Below are 14,829 nucleotides of genomic sequence, written 5' to 3' on the forward strand. Positions count from 1 at the left end.
CTTTCCAGTGGTTATCGAGGATGCAGCCCTGAATAAAATAGAACTGCCCTGTGGCACTCAGCTCGAACTGGGGAGACACACATTAGGTAAGTGAATATAGAAAGAAGGCACTTTCAGACCAGGGGAAGTAAGTGCTGTGAAAGAAAGAAAACAAGGGCAATGGAATAGCAAGGATTGTCATTGTCTCTAGGCTTCTTTGTGCTGGTAGCATTTGAGCCTGAGGCCTGAATGACTAACAGGGGGAGCTGGCCCTGGAAGGCCTGGGGCAGAAGCTCCAGGCAGTGGGAACAGACTGTGCAAAAGTCCTATAGCAGGAATGAGGCTTCCATAATTGAGAAATGGAGGAGAGCTCTTGTTCTCACAAAAAAAAGGTAGTAGGAAATGAGCCTGCAGAGGTGGAAATGTGGTGTCCCATAGGTCACAAGGCCCTAGTGGGCGCTGATACTTGAAACAGGACAAGAAGCTTTTGCAGCCTTCTCCACCCAGTTCTTGCAGAGAATCAAGCCCAAACACTCCCAAGGCATCCATTACATGCAATGAATTAGGTCATCTATCTTATTAGAAAATGGTATTAGATAGTATCATCCTTAGGAAAATTGAGAAAACAATCCCACATACCATTCTCCGCACGGCTTATTTCTCTCCCAGGACCCTGAGAAAGACTGCACGAGAGGTTATTTAGGCAGAGATTTGAAAAAGACCACGTCGACCTCAGTGTAGAGAGTAAATGGGATAGGGGTCAAGAGGAAGGAAGGGCAGCATGGAGACCAGTGCGAAGTCCTTCGCAACGGCCCAGTTGAGAGTTTGATGGAGTTCTGGGGGTGATGGTGGGGTTTGGAGCTGATGGCCGAGAAAGAATTCTGGAAGATGTCTTTGGTGCAAAAAGGTGATTTTATTAAAGCACGGGGACAGGACCCGTGGGCAGGAAGAGCTGCAGTGGGGTTGTGCAGAGTGACTGCTTATATACTGTGGGGTTGGGGGAGGTAAAGGCAAGAGAAAGTTTCTTAAATGGATTTTCCTGTGCTAAAGAGGATTTACAGATTACTGGAGGCCTAGGTATTGTCAAGCTAAGGTGGTTTTTCCCTCTAGCAAGGCTTTCTTAAGATAGTAGGGAGTTCCTGGAGCTGAAGCAATTGATGAGATTACTGTAAGTAAACTCGGAGACTCTATCAGTTTAACCATTTGTTTTCTGTCCTTTTCTTTGTTCTTGGGCGGCCAGAAGGGCCCGAGGAATATCACGCACATCCCACCTTGGGGGGGCGGGGTGGTTTGCGGCTATCAGCTTGCCTTAGGCTCCCTTGTCCAGTTGGCCTCAGCTTCCACCTGGGCTGAGGTAGCTGGACAGGGAGAAGCGAGCTCCTATCTTCCAGAAGCTAGAACCAAGCGAAACTGGACAGAGGGAGGGAAAGGAAAGAAAGGAAGGAGTCAGGATAACTACTGAGTGTTTGGTTCGAGCGGCTGGGTGGATGCCAACGTCGTGTGTGATAGGTGCAATGAAACCCCTTATGTCAAGGGGTTTTCAAATGGAGCCGGGAGGCCATTAAGATGTGCCTTATGCCTGTCCTCACCTGTGAAACGGTGAGCATTTGAACTGGGCCAAACAACAAATATTCCAAGGACTCAGCCCGAACACCTGCAACAGTAAGAGACTTTGCTTAGTGACAGCCTTAGCAACCAATTATATGCAGTGAAGATTAGTTTTTTGTTACCAACACCAATCAAAATTCTTTGTAAACAATGTGTATAAGCATTCCCTCTTATCTGTAGAAACCCTTGACTTTTGTTCCCAGAGGAGGGATGGAATCTGTGCTCCCTGAATTGCAAGTAAGTACTTTTGTTTTATTTTTAACTCTGCCTCTTTTCTGGGTGGACACATGTATGGTGATTTGGATTCCAGTCCCAATTCTGCTGGGTGACCCTGGACAAATAAGTGGCTTCAGTTTCCTCATCTGTAAAATTGGGGTTGCCTTGGAGATTTGATGACCTCATGCATGAAGAGCATGGGTCTGGCCCACGGTAAGCACTTAACTTGCTATTATCGTCGTCGTGATCATTCCTGTGTGACTAGCATACGGAGTAGGTAGAAACATGGGGTCTGAAACCAGTCAGACCTGAGCTGAGTCCCTGCATTGTTATGTGACCTTGATAAGGTCAGTTTACATCCCTGAGCCTCAGGTTCCTTTTCTGTAAAGGGGCTGAATGATAATGCCCCCCTTCTAGACCTGGTTGTGAGAATTCAGTGAAGTCATGAATGCGAAGTCCTTAGGACATAGTCATTCAGCCTAGGACATAGTAATTGCTCAGTAAACAGGGCCTAAATGCTAAGACTAACTTGAGTTTTCTTTTCTGTGGCTGTTTGGGGAGCAGAATTATTACTTAAAATAAGACTTTATATTTTTGTTATAAAATCATACATAGCCATTGAAAAAATGTAAACAGTACAGAATTGTTTAGTAGCAGAATGCAAGTTGACTTACTTCCCTTTCCCCTAATTCCTTAAGTAACCACTGTTGACTGTTGCATAGCTTTCAGAATTACACACACACACACACACACACACACACACCTGTGTGCATGCGTGGACATGCTCTTCTTGAGGAGGCCGTATACGAGAATGGCTGAGAGTTCAGATTCCAGAGTCACACAGGCCCAGGTTCTAGTCCTACCCCTGCCACTTAGTTACTGTGAGGTGGCTGGCAAGTTCTTTAATGATCACTCTTGAGTCTCAGTTTCCCTTTCTATAAGGGGAAAAGTCATGGCAGTGCCGGTGATGAGCATAAGGCAGGCTGAAGGCAAAATACAAGCTAGCACCCCCGCCCCCCTCCGTCAAGTGGGATGTTTGTGACATTCCTTAGGCCCTTCTGGCTGCCCAAGGACAAAGGAAAGGAAAGAAAGCAAATGGTTAATTGATAGAGATCACAGTCCTGCAGGACCTGAGTCTCCATCAGTTTGTAAATATCTTAGTAAATTACAAGAAAAAGGCAATCTTATCAACTGCCTAATCTCCAGAAACCTGTAGACTCAGTTTCCCGAAACCCCAACATCACCCCTTCATAGTGATATGAGGAACAAAGGCAAGAAGGAAATGGCAGAAAATTAAATTTCCTCGTAACCTGCTGCCCATTGACAAATACTTGAGGCAAATTCAGAGTAGAACATTTCTCCAGGAACCCCCTGCCATCATAATGTTAATGCCTTACTAGAGGGAAAATAACCTTAGCTTGACAACAGCAAGGCCTCAAGTATCTTAGGAGTCCTCTTTAGCATATCAAAGTTCTTCTGGAGGCCTCCCATTTGACTTTACCTTTCCAACTTTATAGTATATTTCTGCCCGTGGGTCCTGTCCCCGTGCTTTAATAAAATCACATTTTTGCACCAAAGACATCTTCAAGAATTCTTTCTTGGCCTTCCGCTCTGGACCATCCCCACGAAAACCTCCCCATCGCCCCCAAAAAACCTCATCACCGGTGTGCTTTGGTGAGGAGCTGAATAGCGTGTGCTGAAAAGATCAGTGCCGTCTGCGTGTGCGAAGGTCTCCGAACGCTTAGCTGCTTTACTACGTGCAGGCATGCTTCATTTGTGTGTTGTTTTTTTGCACTTTGAAGATAACCGCGTTTATTTTTACAAATTGAAGGTTTGTGGCAACCCTGTGTCGAGCAAGTCCACCGGCGCCATTTTTCCAACAGCATGTGCAGACTTCGTGTCTCTGTGTCACATTTTGGTATTTCTTGCAATATTTCAAACGTTTTCTTTATTATTGTATTTGTTATGGTGACCCGTGATTGGTGATGATGACTCACTAAAAGCTCAGATGACGGTTAGCGTTTTTTAGCAACACAGTAGGTTTTTTTTTTTTTTTTTTTTTTTCAACGTTTTTTATTTATTTTGGGACAGAGAGAGACAGAGCATGAACGGGGGAGGGTCAGAGAGAGAGGGAAACACAGAATCGGAAACAGGCTCCAGGCTCCGAGCCATCAGCCCAGAGCCGCAACACAGTAGGTTTTAATGAAGATACGTACTTTGCTTTTTTTTTTTTTTTTAGACATAATGCTATTGCACACTTAATAAACTTACAGTATTCCTTTAAATAGACTGGGAAGCCAAAAAATTCATTTGACGTCCTTTATTGCGGTCGTCTGGAACTCAAGCCAAAGCATCTCTGAGGTATACCTGTATATTTATTTTAAAGATCATAGATAATACCTTTTGCTGTGCACTCTCCTGCAACTGCTTTTTGTAGCTTAATAAGGTGCCTTGCACCTCTTTCCACACCAAGACTTGATTAGTCACAGGCTTAGCAACTCCTGGTCCCTAAACTTCTGCTTTTGAGAGATGCCTGCCTGCCTGCCTGCCTGTGAGTCATTAGCAAGGCCACAGCCTCTGTGGTGCCAGGGCTCTCCCGGGCTCTGGAGGTAGGTAGTAACCTGATACACCCAGGAGATGGCAGGCACTTTCCAAAAGAGGACGACATCTAGCACAGGGGAAGTGAGGGGTTCTTTACAGCCTCTTACCTCTGTGCCCTGTGCCTTTGGGACATGGTGCGGCCTTCTGAGGTTGTGTCGTGTTTCCCTCAAGGGGCCCTTGTACCTGCTTTCACTTTTCCCTGGGGTCCTCAGGCAGAGTTCAGATTCTTCAGAGTCCAAGCTAGTCTCGATCTCAAGATCTTGATGTCATTGTTTTATAAGACGTGCTGTCTGGAATATTTTCTAACTGGCTTTGTGATTATGTTATAGATTTTCATTACTTTTTTTTTTTTTTTAATGTTTGTTTATTTTTGAGAGAGACAGTGCATGAGCAGGAGAAGGCAGAGAGAGAGGGAGACAGAGAATCTGAAACAGGCTTCAGGCTCTGAGATGTCAGCACAGAGCCTGGCACAGGGCTCAAACTTGGGAATGGCGAGATGATGACCTGAGCCAAAGTTGGACGGTCAACCGACTGAGCCACCCAGGCTCCCCATTTTTTATTTTATTTTATTTTATTTTATTTTATTTTATTTTATTTTAATTATTTTATTTTATTTTATTATATTTTATTTTATTTTAACTTTATTTTAATTTTATGAGAGTCTGCTGGTTATGGTAGATGGTTATTTCCATCCCACTTTTTCCCCACCATACCTATACTGCTCTTTAATTCTGGGACTTCTTCCCTCTCCTTCTAGCATATAAGCACCCTCCCGGTACCAACCTCTTCTCTATGCTCTAGGAATTTGGAGAGTCCCACTTTTCTTTTCTTCTGCTCTAATGATGTCACAAAACTCAGACATCCTTTTTGCTCAGAAGCCCTTGAATTACTTACCCATGTGTGTACCTGTTTCCTTCTTTATGAAGGAACTGGTCCTGGTCTTTGAGGACCATTTCCTTGAGAGAAGACAGGCCTTAAGAGTTCCACTTGCAGAGGAAATTATGGAAAGGGCCAGACAAATGGCAGTGGGCACAGGGTGAAAGGTCAGGAACAAGGTTGGTGATTTCTTTGGCATAGGATAGTTCTTGGCAAGGGTCATAACTATATTAGGGCCAGTAATAATCCTTTTTCTATCTGGCTTGGGCTATGGTCAAGATCAAGTGAGATAACATTCTGAAACCACCTTATAACATGTAAAGCACTTTATAACCTGTTAGGTATCATTAGTTAGCAAAATGACTTACATCCCACACATGCTGTGGCAGGAAGGGCGCTGGATGGGAAACCAGGAGCCATGGGTCTGCTACCAACTTTTTGATGGAGAGTAGCAAGATTCCTTCTTTGGCAAATTGATTCAGTCATTTGTTGAACACCTACCTGTGTCAGTGGTTCTGGGGATGCATAGGTGAATGAAATAGACAAGTTCTCCTGGAACTTACATTCAAGAGGGGAGACAGACAACAAAAAAGTAAACAAATAATAGTAAAGAAGAAGTATCTGAGGCTAATGATGGTGGATTGAGCACACACAGCCCCTTTGGCTCCCTCCTGAAATCACACTACAAAGACAGTAAGGGGATCTTTTAGAAAGGCTCTAAAGCCATAAGGGCAGGGAGAACAATAGAGGATGTAATGCCAACAAAGGTTTGGAAGCTGCAAAGCAGATGAAAGAGTGGTAACTGGAAATGTAGACTTGTGGAAGTTGAATCCTAAGCCACTAGTGGGAAAATCCAGGACTCGACCAAGTTTTTACTGCACAGTCCGCATAAAGCTCATGAATGAATAGCAACAGGTACCTCTGGAAATGAGGGTGAAAGCACACTAATGTCAGGGAGACTGGTTGAAAATGTATGAAAAAAAATCCCCAGATTTCGACCTCAGTTCTCTGATAGGAGGTAACTGCCCCTCACCCAGGAAAAGACCTACAGTTTATTCTCTGGAGAGGATAATACAGAGGATCTTTGGAACCTGGGACACCAGACATACTTGGAAGAGGTACCAGCATGTCAAAAGGAGATTAAAGGAATGATGGATGCCCTCTTCTCTATTTGGCTTCTAACTGACTGATAGTCCAACTTTCATCTTCCAGGAAGGAGATTAGAAGACTTGTTTGTTTTTCTGGGAAATTTGATCAGCCCAAGAAGAAAAACCCCAAGTTGACATTGGAAGTTCCCCAACTGCATGACCCAGCAGAATCATCCTGCAGTGAAGCCTAATTCATGTGCTCACAACTTCCATTCATTATTTAGTCTCTGTGGAAGGCAGCCTCCAAGATGGCCCCAGTGATCTCACCCTGTGGTATTCACTCTTGGGTAATTCTCTCTCCCTTTGAGAATGGGCTGAGTAGAAAATGGCAGAAGATCATGTTGATGATTAGGTTTATAAGAAGGCTGCTTTCTGTCTTGTCTTCTCTTGCTTTCTTGCTTGTTTGCTATGGTGGAAGCCAGCTGCTCTGTGGAGAGGCCCACATAGTAAGGAACTGAGGGAGACCTCCAGCCCATAGCCAGTGAGGAACAGAGGCCCTCCGTTTCACAGCCCTTAAGGAACCAAATCCCATCAACAACTACATTGGTACTTTGACTGTTTTCAGACATCATAAGTAGAGGGAAGAGTACAATAGAACCTAATTTATCCATCACCCAGATTCAACAGTTTTTGAGATTTTACCATAGTGGCTTCTTCCATTCCTCTTCTTTTCTTTTCTTTTTTCTTTTCTTTTCCTTTCCTTTCCTTTCCTTTCCTTTCCTTTCCTTTCCTTTCCTTTCTTTTCCTTCCCTTCCCTCCCTTCGCCTTCCCTTCCCTTCCCTCCCCACCTCTCCCCTCCTCTTCCCTCCCCTTCCCTTTTTTCTGTGTGTGTTTTTAGTAGGCTTCACACCTAGTGCGGAGCCCAATGCGGGGTATGAACTCACAACCCTGAGATCAAGACCTGAGCTGAGGTCAAGAGTCGGACCTTGCTTAATTGACTGAGCCACCTAGGTGCTCCTTTCTTTTCTGTTTTTATTTATTTGTTTATTTATTTATTTTACATTTATTTATTTTTGAGAAACAGAGTGAGACACAGCGTGAGCAGGGGAGGGGCAGAGAGAGAAGGAGACACAGAATCGGAAGCAGGCTTCAGGCTCTGAGCAAGCGGTCAGCACACAGCCTGATGTGGGGCTCGAACCCACGAACTGCGAGATCATGACCTGAGCTGAAGTCGGACGCTCAACCGACTGAGCCACCCAGGCGCCCCTCTTTTCTGTTTTTAAAGCAAACCCTGGAATCATGTCATATTACCTTTTTGTACTTTTCATATACCTCAAAAAAATTAGTTCCCTTCTTTCCCTTTAAGACAAGCAAGAATTACCAGATAGCTGATGAAAACTTGTAAGATAAAGGAATAGAGACCCATGCCAACAAGGCAACTTAGAGCAGGGAGACGAAAATTCCTCAAAAAAGATCAGAGTGGATATTACAACCTTGAAACAAGATCAAGAATAAAAGAGAATGCTTGGAAGTGAAAACGGATAGCAAAAAGGAAAGATTAAATAGAAGGACTGGAAGATAAACTTGAAGAAATCTCACTGAAGGTAGAGCAAAAAAGTGGAGAGACGGTAAATAGGAGAGAAGGGAAGATTAGTGGGCCAGTCTAGGAGGTCCAGTATGCCCCAAATAATAGGAGTGCCAGAAAGAGAGAAGAGAGAAAATGAAGGCAAGGAAATAATCACAAAATGTGTTAAGAGAAATTCCCCAAACGGAAGGATATTATTTTGCAGATGAAAAGAGCCCATTGAGTGCCTGCACAAAAGGATGAAGTTTTAAAACACTTGTGAGAAGCATAAGGCCCTAGAGGTTTCCAATGAGACAAAGGCCACAAACAAGGGATCAAGGAATCAGGAAGTTTCAATAAGACCAGAAGCTAGAAGGCAGTATCGTGATGCCTTGAAAATTCTGAACAAAAATTATTTCCAATCTAGAATTCCCACGTCATCCTTACCAATGAAGCACAAAGGTAGAATAATTTCTGACGTGCAGAGTCCCAAAACATTTACTTCCTTAAAAAAAATTTTTTTTAATGTTTTATTTATTTTTTTTTTTAATTTTTTTTTTTTTTTTCAACGTTTTTTATTTATTTTTGGGACAGAGAGAGACAGAGCATGAACGGGGGAGGGGCAGAAAGAGAGGGAGACACAGAATCAGAAACAGGCTCCAGGCTCCGAGCCATCAGCCCAGAGCCTGACGCGGGGCTCGAACTCACGGACCGCGAGATCGTGACCTGGCTGAAGTCGGACGCTTAACCGACTGCGCCACCCAGGCGCCCCTAATGTTTTATTTATTTTTGAGAGGGACAGAGCACGAGCGGGGGAAGGGCAGCAGGAGAGGGAGACACAGAAGCCGAAGCAGGGCTCCAGGCTCCGAGCTGTCAGCACTGAGCCCGACACCGGGCTCAGACTCATAAACCGTGAGATCATGACCTGAGCCAAAGTTGGATGCTTAACCGACTGAGCCACCCAGGCTCCCCTCAAAACATTTACTTTCTAAGAAGCTGTTAGAGGACATAAACCGAGGAAGAGAAACTAGAGCAGAGAAGCAAAAAGCCTCTCAAGAGCATCCAGGGGCCGGCTGGACACCTGGCATAAATTGCCACCCATCCAGACGGGAGCAGGTCAGAAAGTTCTGGGAGAGATTTCTTCAAGAAAATGAAATCCATATCTTGCTAATACCACCGAAGGTCTCGGAAGGAGAGAAAGAAGACCATTGGCAAAGAGTTTGGGTATATAGAAAAGCAAGCAAATGAAAAATAAGGCAATTATTAATTCTACAGGATGGGAAAATGTGTTCAGAGTAGAAGAATAATGATAGTGTACTATAGAACTCCACTATTTACATAGTCACAATAATGCGAGCGTTGAGTATTGGAACACAGTTATGATGTAATTGGGATACTGAGCGGGGAGGTGTGTGTGTGTTCATGTATTGGAGAGAGTTAAATCTTCATCTGCCATCGGGGGAAGTTAACAGATCAAACCTGATATTAAAAAAAGAAGTATAGTAAAGTAAGCAAGTTCCTTAAAGATATGAGGGATTTGTGATTAGTTGAAAGGAGGTGAAAGCCATGGCCTCCAGGAAGAGCTAAGTGTCCTGGGTGGGGCGAAAGGTGAGGGATGCTGTTTTTTGCAGCAAACCATTTGACTCATTAAAGCACGTGCCTGTGTATCTTTCAAAAACCTAAGAAGTAAGACAACAATAGATGCGATCAGGTCGTGCCCAGTGCAGTAAAGTCAGTAACTCGGGGTAATGCGAGTGAGCGTATGAGAGGGAGGCAGGCACTTCTGGAGCGGGTCGAGGAAAAAGTCCTGTGAGCAAATGAAATTGAAGTCACAGACAGGCTGACAGTTGAAGACTCGGGGCCACAGTGGGAACTGGGGGGAAGAAGGCTTCAGGAAGAGGGAACAGCGAGTGCGAAGGATCTGAGGCCAGAAAGATGAAGTGAGAGAAGGGGTGTGTGTGAGAGAGGGAGATGAGCTTGGGCAGGTGGGTGAGTGTTAGATCCCGCAGGACCTTGCTGGCCGTGGGGTGGGTTTGCGATTTATTCTGCCAGCCCCGAGAAGCACTTGGAGGCCTCTAAGCAGAAGAATGGAATCACCGTTTAGAAAGACGGCCTTGGGTAAACGTGCGTGAACATCCACAGGTGTGAGACGCCGTTCGAAGTGTTTGCATGTACAGTGTTAAACTCATTCAGTCCTCACAGTAGTGTGATGATTTAAGTGTGTTAGCCCCATTGTTTTTCAGTTAGAAAACTAAAGCCCGGAGGAGTCCAGATGCACAGCGGAAGCCTGGGTTCAAAACCAGTCACTGTGCCCTCCCTGCTGCCTTCCCGGAACCCCCTCTGACTGGCCCAGCAGAGGATCAGGACCAGACATCGCTTCTCAACCCTCCGAGCTTCTCAAGCACCTGGGGGGCTTTAACAAAATAAAATACTCAGATGCACTGGCATTTTTCAGAAGCTTCTCGGGTGGCTCAGAGTGCAGCCTGGGTTGAGAATCGTTGGACCTGAGGCTTTCTGCGATGCCCCAAAGTGCCATGATTGTGTCCTCACGCCATTTCTGCTCTAGGTCAGCGGACACGGGGACAGCGTGGGACGGCTCATGGTTACCTCCACCTCCTGCTGGGCAGCCCACCTCTGCTCGGCCACGGCTCCCTCCTGGAAGCCAGCTTTCCACACCGGTCTGCGCTGTGCTCGCACTCTGGGGTGTCTTGTTCCACCTCTGGTTCCTTTCTTTCCACAGCACCTTGCCAATCTCTCCCTCCCTCCCCAACTTTCTGTACCCCAAAGCTGCCCGCAGCACGAATCACGTTTCCTGCCCACCTTTCTCTTCTGCAGTGAGGTGTCAGGTTGAGAGAGTGAAGAAGAGCGTGTGCAGCTCCTTTTGAGAGGGAGTCTGGGGTCAGAAAACCATTCTGATGAGGGTTGGCACATGGCACTTTAAAAAGCTCTGGGCCTCAGCTTTTCTTGTTGTCAAGTAGGTGGAAGGTATCGGCTGTGCTTCTTATCCTAAACCTTCGAGAACGCCTGTGATCTGACCCTTTCTCGATCTTCCAGCCACCACTGAGCCCCAGTCACCCTGGCCTTTTCTTTTGTGCAAGTTTGGCTTGTTCAAGCCTTGCACCTGCTTTGAACCCTTTGCTTGGAAGGTTCCCCGTCCATTGCTCCCTCCCTGTTTCCCCTGCCAATTCTTGGTATGCATGATTCCTTCTTTCCATTCTGGTTGCAACTCAAATCTCTCTCTCTCTCTCTCTTTTTTTTTTAAATTTAACTTTATTTTATTTTGAGAGAGAGAGCAGCATGCATGCTAGTGTGCGAGTGGGGTAGAGGCAGAGGGAGAGAGAGAGAGAGGGAGAAAGAGAATGAATCTTAAGCAGGCTCCGTACCTAGCATGGAGCTTGATGTGGGGCTCGATCTCACAAACCGTGAGTCATGACCTGAACCAAAATCAAGAGTCAGACACTTAACCAGCTGAGCCACTCAGGTGTCCCTCAGATGTCACTTTCAAGAGGCCTTTCCAAGCCACTCATTCAAAAGTAGCCACCTAGTCCCCTGACTCTGTCTCAGTGTCTTCACAGATCTTAGCACTGCCCCCAAGTGTCTGTTTATTGGTTTTCCTGTCTGCTCTCCCACTGGAATATGAGCCGCATGAGGTCAGGGATCTCATCCTCGTTCACTGCTGTGTTTTTAGCACCTGGAACAGGGCCCAACACATAGTAGGCCTCGGTAAACGCTTGTGGATCAACAAATGCCTACACCCACGGAAAGCCGAATGATGTAATGTCTGCTGTGGCACTTTAGAGACTCTAGACTACTGTACCTGCATATCGGCTTTTTCAAACATCTAGATTTGAAAGTAGTGTATTTACTTTCCTAACACCGTCTCCTTGAGGCTGATCGTCGTTCGGCCTGCCAGATGCCAGGGGACTGTGGCTGGAGAGAAGGAGCCCGAGACTATACCAGGGCTTGGGTAAGCTGCTGGTGGACGGCTCACCGTGGCCCCCGGCCACCCCCACCGGACCTCCCGTCTCCTATCTCCGCAGACCTTCAAATTTTTGCCAAGTGGGTTACTGGGCAGGCACCGCGGCGGACTTAGAGATCTTTGGCCCAATTTCCTGGTTGAATGTGCAATTTGTAGATGAGAAATGTCCTCATTTCCTGTGACTAGAGAAAAATAATGAAAAAAAAAATGGGGCAGAAGTACTTAACCACAGGAGGTAGGGAAAGCTGATAAAAAGGAGAACTGACAACAACCTGGAGCCAAGGGGCAGGCGAATTGAAGGCAGTTGTGGCATCTTGGCTGTGTTTTCCTTCAGACCCTCCCAGCCGCACTCCCCTGCTCCCTTGGACCACGGTGATCACCACAAAATCCTACAGCTCTGGCTCTGGTCAGATGAGAATTTCTGAGGAAGGGGCACAACGGCGTCTTTTCCAGAAAGAGGAAGTGAAATAGTTGATGCCAGGTTCCCTTTTCCTGCTGGTCGGGCCCCCTGGTCAGGCTGAGCCAGCTCCCTCCACCCTGGTTTCCTGGTAGCGGCTCTAGGCTGCTGTCTGTGTTATTCATTAACCGGGCACTAATATTTCTGTTTACCCATCTGTCATCCTACAGGGGACTCGGGAGTCTCACAATCTAACCAGCCACCCGGATCCTCTTGGATCGGGCCCAGCCAGCCACATTCAGCTAGTGTTTATTATTGAGAAGTCCCTGTGCCAGAGCCCTGTACTATATGTAGCCAGGGAGAGAGATTGTTTTCTCAAATAGGACGTGATCTGTCTGCCAGTTGAGCATATGTGCCGGGAGGTATATCCAGTGATGTGCTTGCAAGAACTGCTCATTAACATCACTTGCCAGACCCGCGTTCGGCATCTCCATGTTGGTAGAAATCGGCCCAACAAAAGTTGGCAAGTGCTACAAATTAGGGCTTCACCGTCCTCCACCCCACTCTTACCCACTCCACTCCCAACAAATCCCCCAACCTAGTTGTTTTAAACATTTTCTAGCACACATGAGGTGCACGCATTTGTCAAGTAGATGCGTGATAACTTATGGGGGCCTCCTCCTGGCTATCTGGTCCTTGGACAGTTCTAATGGTAGAAGGCACAGCCCCCACTTTCAGGGAGCTACCAGTCGGGTGAAAACCCTGCATGCTCGCTGTAGTATGTTATGGTTCTTAGATCTGTCCTGTGCGTTATCTCCTTGTTCCTAACAACCATCTCCCTTCAGTGGTAGGCACAGATATCAGAGTGACTGTCTTAAAATGGAAATCAGACCATTCTGCTTTTTTGCTTAGAACCTTTGAATGGTCTCCAAAGCTCTTAGAATAAATTCAGACTATTTGTGGCCTAAAAGATTGGCGTGGTCTGGTCCCTGCTGACCTCCTCGGCTTCATCTTGTATGGCTCTCTCCCCAGGTCGCTGTATGCCAGCCCAGTGGTTCTCAAAAAGTGGTCACTGACCACCAGCGTCAGTATCACCTGGGACTGTTCGAGGTAGATTCTTGGGTCCCATCCCAGACCTACTGATTTCTACAACTGTGGGGAGGGAAGACAGTAATCTGTGCTTTAGCAAACTCTCCATGCCTACATTTGCAGAGCATTGCTCTAGCCCCACACTGGCCCTCTTTCAGCCTTTGAGAAGCTAAGGTTTTCTCCCTCCTCTCTCCCTTTGCATCAGCAGTTCCTATTTCTAGAATGTTCTTCCCATGGGCCTTTGTATGGCAACTCCTTCTCATCATTCAGTTCTCAGCTGAATATCACTGACTCAGGAGAATCTTCGAAACTCCCTTAACCTCTCATTGTACTTTCCCCCACGTTTCTATTTTACTCCAGTTGTAAAAACCAGTTGCACATTTTGAAATTTCCTGGCTTACTTGTTTACTTATTGACTGTTTTTCCCCACTGGAATGGAAGCCCCAAGAGGTCAGGTACCTTGTCTCTTATACACTCTGCATCTCCAGCCCTTGGAAAAGTATCTGGCTTCTAGTAGGTAACCCATACATATTTGTTGGACAAATGAGCTATTAATTTCCCAGGGAAGAAATGTACTATATATCATATGACTTCATGCAGATCAAAGACGTGTTAGTGAGCAGCAAAAGGTTCACCCTGAAAATCTCAGACCAGAGATTTTCTTGCGCTTCTGTGATTGGCAAGAGCAGCCATGTGTCTGAAACCCTGGGAATCTCTGAGCAGGAAAGGGTTTGACACTTAACTGGTTCAGCTCTAACCAGGTGTGTCCGTTTCCTCAATGTTCCAGGATAGATATTTTCTGTTTTCCACTTCAGTATTTCTGGAACTGGCGGGTGACTACCTTGGTGAGTTAGCTCAGTTCCATTAAAAACATTTTTTTTTAAGTGTTTATTTTTGAGAGAGAGAGAGAGAGCACAAGCACATGAATGAGGAAGGAGCAGAGAGAGAGGAAGACACAGAATCCAAAGCAGGCTCCAGGCTCTGAGCTGTCAGCACAGAGCCTGACGTGGGGCTTGAACTTAATGAACTGTGAGATCATAACCTGAGCCGATGCTTAACCAACTGAGCCACCCAGGCACCCCTAGCTCAGTTCCATTTTAAACAGCCCTGACTGTTTGAGATGCAGCTCCCTGCTTCTTCTGCCTCTGATCCTTGTTCTTCCCCCGTGAGCTACACAGAATGTGTCTTCCATGAGCTGGACCTCACCTTGGTTCAGCCACATATCCAACATTCTCTTACTTGCTTCTCTTGAGTCAACGAAAAAGCAGGTGCTTTGGAGAAAGGCAGACCTGGATTTAAACTCTCTTTCACTTGTTGACCTTCGAAAATTCCTTCCATCATCTTAGGCTACTTCTCTGGAATAGTGGCTGGCATTTGTTCAATCATCACCGTCATAGGGTTTCAACTCTCCAAAACATTTTGGTTAATTCTT

At 46.0% G+C, this 14,829-nt stretch overlaps 1 long non-coding RNA gene across 2 annotated transcripts in view; it reads left to right on the forward strand.

The window, feature by feature from the left end:
- Positions 1-1,703: 1,703 nt before the first annotated feature.
- The window catches only part of LOC132691056 (uncharacterized), a 66,067-nt gene continuing 52,941 nt past the window's right edge, over positions 1,704-14,829 (forward strand). For both annotated transcript variants that reach the window (XR_013552379.2, XR_013552380.2), the window contains exon 1: positions 1,704-2,016. This is a non-coding gene — a long non-coding RNA (uncharacterized LOC132691056). The remainder of the gene's footprint in view (positions 2,017-14,829) is intronic.

Source organism: Panthera onca, chromosome E2 (genome assembly GCF_046562875.1).
Source record: "Panthera onca isolate mPanOnc1 chromosome E2, mPanOnc1 haplotype 2, whole genome shotgun sequence".
NCBI classification, from domain to species: domain Eukaryota; kingdom Metazoa; phylum Chordata; class Mammalia; order Carnivora; family Felidae; genus Panthera; species Panthera onca.